Source organism: Arachis ipaensis, chromosome B06 (genome assembly GCF_000816755.2).
Source record: "Arachis ipaensis cultivar K30076 chromosome B06, Araip1.1, whole genome shotgun sequence".
Classification (NCBI taxonomy): domain Eukaryota; kingdom Viridiplantae; phylum Streptophyta; class Magnoliopsida; order Fabales; family Fabaceae; genus Arachis; species Arachis ipaensis.
This window is the reverse complement of record NC_029790.2, coordinates 20,931,028-20,940,181: the sequence shown is the minus strand read 5'-3', so window position 1 is coordinate 20,940,181 and position 9,154 is coordinate 20,931,028.

Sequence of the window (9,154 nt, the reverse complement as noted above, 5' to 3'; positions counted from 1 at the left end):
GAAATGGAAGCTCTAGAGAAGAATGGAACTTAGGAAAAGTGTATCCTACCGACAGGAAAAAAGCCAGTCGGATGCAAATGGGTTTTCACCATTAAACACAAGGCAAATGGCACTATTGAACAGTACAAGGCAAGGTTGGTGGCCAAAGGTTATACATAGACCTATGGTATCGACTACACTGATACTTTTTCACCGGTTGCAAAGATTAATACTATCAGGGTGTTGTTTTCAATAGCAGCAAATGAAGACTGGCCACTCCATCAATTTGACGTCAAGAATGCTTTCTTGCATGGAGAGTTGAAAGAAGAAGTGTACATGGAAGCTCCTCCAAGTTTCTCAACGGGATTTGAAAAACATGAAGTTTGCCAATTAAAGAAGGCTCTTTATGGGCTTAAACAATCTCCCGTGCCTGGTTTGGAAGATTTACCGTTGCCATGAAAAGGTATGGGTATAAGCAAAGCAACTCTAATCATACCCTTTTTTTGAAAAAACGGGGAGATTTAATCACTTGCCTAATAATCTATGTGGATGATATGATCATAACGGGAAATGATGCTGAAGAAATTACAAAATTGAGAAGGAACCTATTTACAAACTTCGAAATGAAGGATTTGGGAGGACTAAAATATTTCTTAGGAATAGAGGTTCTACGATCCAGTAAAGGAATCTTTATCTCCCAAAGAAAGTACATTTTGGACCTTTTGGCAGAAACAGAAATGGTGGATTGCAAACCAATAAATACGCTCATGCAAGTTAATCACAAGTTGAAGATGGTAGAAGGTACCACCCTAGCAGATAAGGAAAGGTACCAGCGACTGGTTGGAAAACTAATTTACTTATCACATACTCAGCCTGACATAACTTATGCTGTGGGAATAGTAAGTCAGTTTATGCATAAACCACAAGAAGATCATATGGAAGCTGCTATGAGAATAGTTCGATATTTGAAGGGAGCTCCAGGAAGTGGAATCATTTTCAAAAGGAATGACCATTTGAAGGTTGAGGCATACACTGACGCAGATTGGGCGGACAACCCAAATGATAGAAGATCAACAGCTAGTTACTTTACACTTGTTGGAGGCAACCTGGTAACTTGGAAAAGCAAGAAGCAGAAAGTTGTAGCTCTTTCAAGTGCTGAGGCAGAATTTCGAGAGATCGTTAAAGGCATAACTGAAGTATTGTGGATAAGACAATTGATGACTGAGATTGGGTTTCCACCACAATCGCCAAGCCAGTTGAAATGTGACAACAAAGCCGCAATCAGCATTTCAGAGAATCTTGTACAACATGATAGAACAAAACATGTGGAGGTGGATCGATATTTTATCAAAGAAAAAATTGAGAATGAAATTATTGAGCTTCCATTTGTGAGATCAAAAGACCAATTAGCTGATATTCTTACTAAAGCAGTTTCAAGACAAGCCCTTGCTAAAGTTCTAACCAAGCTGAGTATTGGTGATCCCACTACTCACCTTGAGGGGGAGTATTAGAATATCATAATTAGAGAACAAAATCAGAAAAATATCAAAGAGAATTAGAAAAAAAATCAATGTAATTTATTAGGATATTATTCCATAACGAGTGTACTCTTAGCGTACTCTTAGCGTACTCTTAGTCTATATATTGGTAAGAACTTTGTAATCACAAATGAGAAATATGAATAACAAAAATAATACTTTTCTAAACAATTCTTGGTTTCTTTCCTAAACTCTTTGTACCATGGTAACAATAACATTATTCTAACTTGTGCTTACTCTAATCAGACTAATTTCTATTATCTTTTCTATTCATCTAAAAAAGCAAATCTCAATAATTTCTCTATCCAAAGAGAATAACGGATCCATCATCGAAGATGGGACTACTCAAAAATAGTTATTGTCTCTACATCTACACTTATAAATATATTGACAGCCTCAAGTATTCATCGAACTCAATTTACCAAAAACTTGTTTAAAATCCTTGCTAACTTAAGTATCGGAGTTTCTTACAGGCACTATACCTACCTAAATTTGGATGACAGCACTTTGACACCAGTAGATATAAATCCTGTAAATTTAGCGAATAATTAATCAATAAATTAATTTTTAATAAAAAAATTAGAAATATGAATTTTATAGTTTTATGTGATAAAACTAATTAAACAAGAATTTTAACACTAATTTTAAAAAAATTGGCCTAAAATTAGGCCAAACGAACCAGATTGATCGAACCGAGTTCAAAATGGGCCCAAGGCCCAACTCACACTCCATAAACCCAACGAGCTTCAGCTCATTTCTTCCCAAATAACATGAAACACGTTCATGGAGAGGAGAACAAGGGAGAAGAACTCAAACTCTTGAATCTAATTCAATCCTCCATATTTTTTCGCTCCGAGTTCCGATTGCCGCACCGTTTGTGGTCACGCGTCCATGGCGTCAAACTCTACAAAGCTCAGTATATTGTAAGGTAAGAAATTCACGTTTTTTTCCTCAATTTTCTCATTTCCATTTTCGAAATTTTGTGAGCAAAGATGTTGAAAATTGTTTAATTCCAGTGTTTAAGTTCGAATTAGCTTGAGGGAAACGCTTATGTGTGTGTGTGTGTGTGGAGCTTGGTTGTAAACATTGGAAATTTCGTGGAGTTTGGGTGTCATTGCTTTGGATATTTTGGATCCTTGAAGCTGTGTTTGATGCCTTTTGGTGGTGTTTCGGGTTATACGTGGAAATCGGCTAAGATATGGTTTTGGTTTCTCGTATTTAATATATAATGTCTTGTGAAAACTTAGACTAGATGACCATAGGATAGGTTGGAACACATTAGTATGTTGAATGTTTAGTGCTTTTGATGATATTGTTGTTATTGACTGAGTATTTGTTGGATGACTATTGTTTATGATGATACTAGGTTGTTAGGTGATGAGTTGATGATGGTGATATAAATAGATAAGAATAGGTGGTGGTATATTGATGATTTTGTTGACATTATTACAAAATTTATGCATATGGTTGTTTAAAATTGAGGAATGGTTGTATATGGTAACATGTGGTGGAGGTGATGTTGTAATTGGTATTGGGGTGCTGATTATATATATGAAGTGTTGAGGTTGAGTTTGATTTTTAATGAAAATAGAGGTTGAAGATTTTTGTGAAAATTTGATTTTTTTACCGTACTTCGGCGAGTCATAACTCGGCTTCCAGACCCCCAAATTGTTTCAAACTTTTTCATATGAAAATTGGGTTCGTGAGGTTTATGCTGTTTAAAAAACGGATGAAAAATATTTTAAAATGAAAAAGTTATACGCGTCGGAAGTTTGGAGTTCAAAACTGAAATTCTGTAAATTGGAGCTTGGTTGTAAACATTGGAAACTTCGTGGAGTTTGGGTGTCATTGCTTTGGAGATTTTGGATCCTTGAAGCTGTGTTTGATGCCTTTTGGTGGTGTTTCGGGTTATACGTGGAAATCGGCTAAGATATGGTTTTGGTTTCTCGTATTTAATATATAATGTCTTGTGAAAACTTAGACTAGATGACCATAGGATAGGTTGGAACACATTAGTATGTTGAATGCTTAGTGCTTTTGATGATAATGTTGTTATTGATTGAGTATTTGTTGGATGACATTGCTTATGATGATGCTAGGTTGTTAGGTGATGAGTTAACAATGGTGATATGAATAGATAAGAATGAGTGGTGGTATATTGATGATTTTGTTGACATTGTTGAGAAATTATGTATATGGTTGTTTAAAATTGAGGAATGGTTGTATATGATAACTTGTGGTGGTTGTGATGTTGTAATTCATATGTTGGGGTGCTGATTTTATATATGGAATGCTGAGGTTGAGTTTGGTTTTTAAATGAAAATAAAGGTTGAGAATTTTATGTAAATTTGATTTTTTGGCCAAACTTCGACGAGCCATAACTCAGCTTTCGAACCCCAAATTGTTTCAAACTTATTTTATATGAAAATTGGGTCCGTGAAATTTATGTCATTTGAAGAACGGATGAAAAATGTTTTAAAACGAGAGAGTTATGCACGTCGGAAGTTCGGTATGTAAAATTGAAATTCTATAGACTTAGCCATTTTTTTTATCAAACTGCAGTGTATGTGTACGCATACCACTCTATACGCGAAGGGTCGTCCCTGTTTGGCATGTATCCATACATGGACGAGGCAATGCGTACGCACCATGGGCAAAAGAGACCCTTGCGTACGCGAGCATAGGGTTTCATACGCAGACATTTGATTCTGTCCAGCAAACATGCGTACACGGACAAGGTAATAGGTACGCGTGATGGGCAAAATTGCACTCCCACGCGTACGCGTAGCTCCTGTTTCAGCAAATATGGATTTTGTGTTTTAAAGCTTAATTTCAAACCTCTAAACCTCTGTTTTCATTCTTTTAGCCCTAGATCTTAATAGTATGCCTAGTAATGAGATGAAATTAGGATTATGTGGTAACTTGGGGGTGAAGCAAGATTTTAAATAATGAATTATGTAAAAAAATGCAAAGATATGAGGTATATGTGTGATGCCATGGCTATAATGAATGAATGTAAAGAAATGATGATGATAAATTTTGAGAATAAATGGACATAATGATGGTATGGGTGTGTTGGGATGTGGGGAAGGCAGTAAGGCGCTAATCACTCGATTCAGTCTCCCGTATTTCTTGTGATTGTGTTTTGTGGGATGTGAAGAAGGTGGTAGGGCACTAATTCTCTGACGTATTCCCTCACATTCTTTCTCTCTCTGTCTGCAAGGTGGTAGGACATTAATCCCCCAATCGGTATGGCACGGCCTCACTAGGAAAAGGTGGTAGGGCACTAGTCCCCCGATTGATTTTTCCTAGTGTATGTCTCCAGGAGAAGGTGTTAGGGCACTAATCCTCCAATTTTATGCCTCTTGGAGATGCGCAGTCGAGAGACGGTATCCGTATTAGCTACCAGGTGTGTCGGGTTCTGGCAGTTAACCAACACGTGAGCTCACGGCCAGTAGGAAAGGCATGCATCATGTACATTTGTATGTTTTGTTTGAGTATGCATTGTTTTGGCTTGCTTAATTGTTTATTCATGTTAATTGCTGATTGCCTACTTGTTATATATACTTTCTGTATGTACTTGACTTATCTGTTTTGCTTGTCCGTGCACCGGTGTTGGAGGATTGGAGGAAAGACGGAGGATTTGAGGATTATAGTACGATTTGGGTTAAGTTTAGAACCTTAGAGGACCACCCTGTTTATGGTTTCAGTTTTAAATCTTTAAGTTTTATAATTTGGATATCGGAGTCCTAGAATTCCCTCTGCCTTTTCCAGGACCTTATATCTTATGTATGCGACACCTCTACTATGCTGAGAACCTCCGGTTCTCATTTCATATGGATATTTGTGGTTTTCAGATGCAATTTGAGAGGCACCTTGCTAGGCATCTGGAGTTTTTTGCAGCGAATTGGGTGTTTAGGAGTTTACATTTTGTTTTATTTTGTTATCTATATATGTATAGACTCTCCTTATGTATATATACCTTACTGTTACACCTCATAGAGGTTTATGGAGAACTAGGGCTACTTTTATATATTTTGGATTATGGATATCTATCTGTATGTACATAAATATTCTTCGACCAGCCTTAACTTCGCAGACTGAGTTAGGAGCTTTCTTAGGTTATACCCTTAACCCTCTACTCTCTTTTTATATACATATGTATGTGTGCTTTAGTTTTCTTCACACGCAAGTAAACGTTATTTTTGAGTGTTGCGCTTTTAATTTTACGTTTTTGCTTTAACTATCCTTTAAGGCTCTTCGTATGTTATATTCTTTCTATTATTTTAGAGGTCATAATACCTCGCCACCTCTGCTTTACGAATCGAGCGCAAGGTTCTGTGTGGTAGGGTGTTACAGTAGACGTCAAACGCTGCCCCAAAAGAAATTTGAACTCACATTCAGGCCCAAAGCAATCCAGTTTCAGGTAATCTTCAGAAATAATTTAAGCTCGAAAAAGTGCAAAAATTGTTACCCAACCTAGATAGTCGGCAAAATGAAGCAACAAGGTCCAAATTAGTGTAAAAAGTTATATAAGCAGACCATGGCCTAACCTCATTAAAATACTTAAAAGCAAGTTAGTAAAAGAGGCGAGCCTAAAAAATTGCAAAAGTAACTTGATAAAATTGACTATTTAAAGTCGGCACCTAGCTAACAGAATTTTCCAACTAAGGGAACACATAATCTCAGACTCACAAAGGATTATTACAAAATAATAATTCAAATATGAAGGTTCTTGATGGCCTAGAGAAGAGAGATTGAATCTATGGCCTTCTTTTAAATTTGATTAGATAAGCTTCAAACCAGAAAATGAAACTTAGCTTCTGTTCAGTCTACATGATGGATTATGCAGGAGACAATTTCGTTTTGTCTCATAAGTATAGAAAACATAAATAGAACAGAGAAGAAGAAGATGACTCAGCCATGTATCTTGGTTCAGATGCCTTGTGCAATGCAACCTACATAGTTGTGGTGGAATTTTCACTATCTTTTCAAGTATTACAAACACCAATTCTCAAAGATTCAACCTAATCCTATCAGGGCCAAACCAAACTTCAACATAAGACTGACTTGGCTAGGTAACTTCCTAGACTCTCAACACATTCAGTGCTCACCCAACTTAGCAAGGGATACATTTCATGTACATGATACAAAATAGAAATACAATCAAAAGAGATCTGAAATCAATCTTGGCTTTTCTCTCCAAGTATTTCTCTTTGTTTTTTCTCACAATGATTTTTTCTAAATGCCTCTTTTATATGCTTTTTATCACTAAATAGAAACAAAGAAAGATACAACATAAAAATAGAGTATTCAACAATAAACTATGAAGAAGATGATGTAGAACAACTTAAACACTATAAGATGAACTAGATTAAGCACTCTAAAGTGTAGCTCTTTATCTTGGCAGAATATTTTTTTGATGTAGAAACATTGTCCAAAATATTGAACTATAACAAAGAAGCTTTCAATGAAAACTTATATCTTGGTTCACTCTCCTTACTTGCAAACTGAAGTGATTTTCTTTTTTGTATGGAGTTCTGTAACCACGGCTATGCTTGCTTTCCTAAGTCGACTCCTTGAATCTTGAACCAGTAGAATTCTCCCTTTTCTTTTCTCCATTTAGACAAAAAAATTAGGGATTTGAAATCAGAGTTAAGACATGCAGTTTTATTGGTAATAGATTCTCAATGGGTTTGATAAATCAAAACCATTAACCTTGTGCTTTGGCTCTAAATTTCAATATTAGTCATTGATTCATAGCAGAGTAAAGTAGCCACCACTTTCTTCTTTTCTTTCTCGAAATGGTTGTGCAGAGGAAAAGAGAAATCAGCAAGCAATTGACTTGCATGTTAAAGGAAATAATTAACCTTTTTCTTTTCTAATTATGCTTAAATTGTGCATATTGATTTTGATTTGACCTTGCTTCCTTGATTTTCTTTCGTTTCTTTTGATTTGGTGCTTAATAAAAAGTGAAGCACCTTTTCTTCTTTGATACTTAGTGAAAAAGTGAACTCTTCTCTTCCTACTAGTGCTTTACCCGAAACACCATAACAACACCAGCTGGAGATTGCTTTTCTTTTTCTTGAATGACAATGGGATGGATTATGGATTCATTTTTCATTTGGCAGCTTTGGAAATACTTTGTTTTTTTAGTTGAACTGTTTGTCTTCTTTATTTGGGCTGCATAATGAACATAGACTTGCATCACAAATCGGGTTATCCAACCTCTTAGAAAAGCCCAAGTAAATCGGGTTAAACAAAGAGTCATCAATAACTTGTTTAAAATTTTCACTACTGAAAGCTGAAAGTAGTTACAACAAATAATTCAAGCAAAGATGTTCAGAAGATATTTGTGAGAAGTGAGAACTACTATAAAATAAATTGTGAAAAAAGTTTTTAAACAGCCTAAACAAAGGCAAAATATCCAACTACAAACTATTACAAAAATAAATTGTTCAAATACCCACAAGTCGGACCATAAAATACCAAAGAATTTGTTAAGATAAACTAAAAAAGATCTTGTTCATCAACAATCATGTCAGCCATTTCTTCAGCTTGGGTCCCTAGGAGAGTCTCGACAATAGAGTTTGAAGAGGAAGAAGAATTTTCATCCATTTCAAGTTGGAAAACTCTGGGAGATTTTCTCAGCTTGGGTACTTATGTCTTTAGATCTCCAGAAGGAAGTTCATCATTTGCAGAAATGACAATCCTCCCATCACCATACCTCGAGCTATCGACTCCTCCAGATTCGCATATTCGTCCTTCAATCTGGCGATCTCATCCTTCAAAACTAATTTCTCTCCAAACACCCGGGTATAATTGATGAGCGAAAATTGAAGCTCACGGATACCGACAAGTGCAACGGATCGTTCAAGTAATACCACGATAAATGGATATTGTTCCCATAAGAATTAACAGATTGAGACAAGCAATGTCTAATTAAATCTCTAATTAGATTCAATCAAATCTTGAAGAAAAGAAGAAACAAATAAGATGAAATAATTAGGATTGCAGAATGTAACTAAAAAATGGCTCAGAAAGTTAGGGAAAAATTCAGGAATAAGGAATGTCAAGGGGTTTCGGAGATGTTTAAGCCCTTAGGAAAATCAAACCTTGTTTATCTATTTTAAAGTATGTAAAGATCTTTCACAATAAATCTTAAGTAACTGATTTCCAATTCCTTGGCTCCACAGTTTCTCTTTAACTAACTAATCACTAATTTCCTGGTCAACCGATTAATTAAAGAGGTTAAGCATAAAAACTGATTTAGTTTCTAATAAGATTCAAAGTAGTCTTTAGGTCGAATTATATACCACTTATTCAAGTTAGTTCTGTCCAGTTAAATCTTATGAGAAAACATAATTTTCAAAAATTGTTCTATATGTCACTTATTCAAAACTAGAGTGATTGAAAATTATGTATGTGTCGTACACTAATTGAACTACTATTCCTAACCGAATTCAAATAGTCATTTGAAAGAGTTTTCAAATTTTATTTCAAATCTTAGGGGCTAATTGGTTTGCGAAAATATTTTCTATTTTTATTTTCTATTTTTATTTTCTGAAAATGATATTTTCAACTTTTCACATTTTAAAAGACGTGATTGGTTTGTGAAAAGGAGATTCATTTTCAAA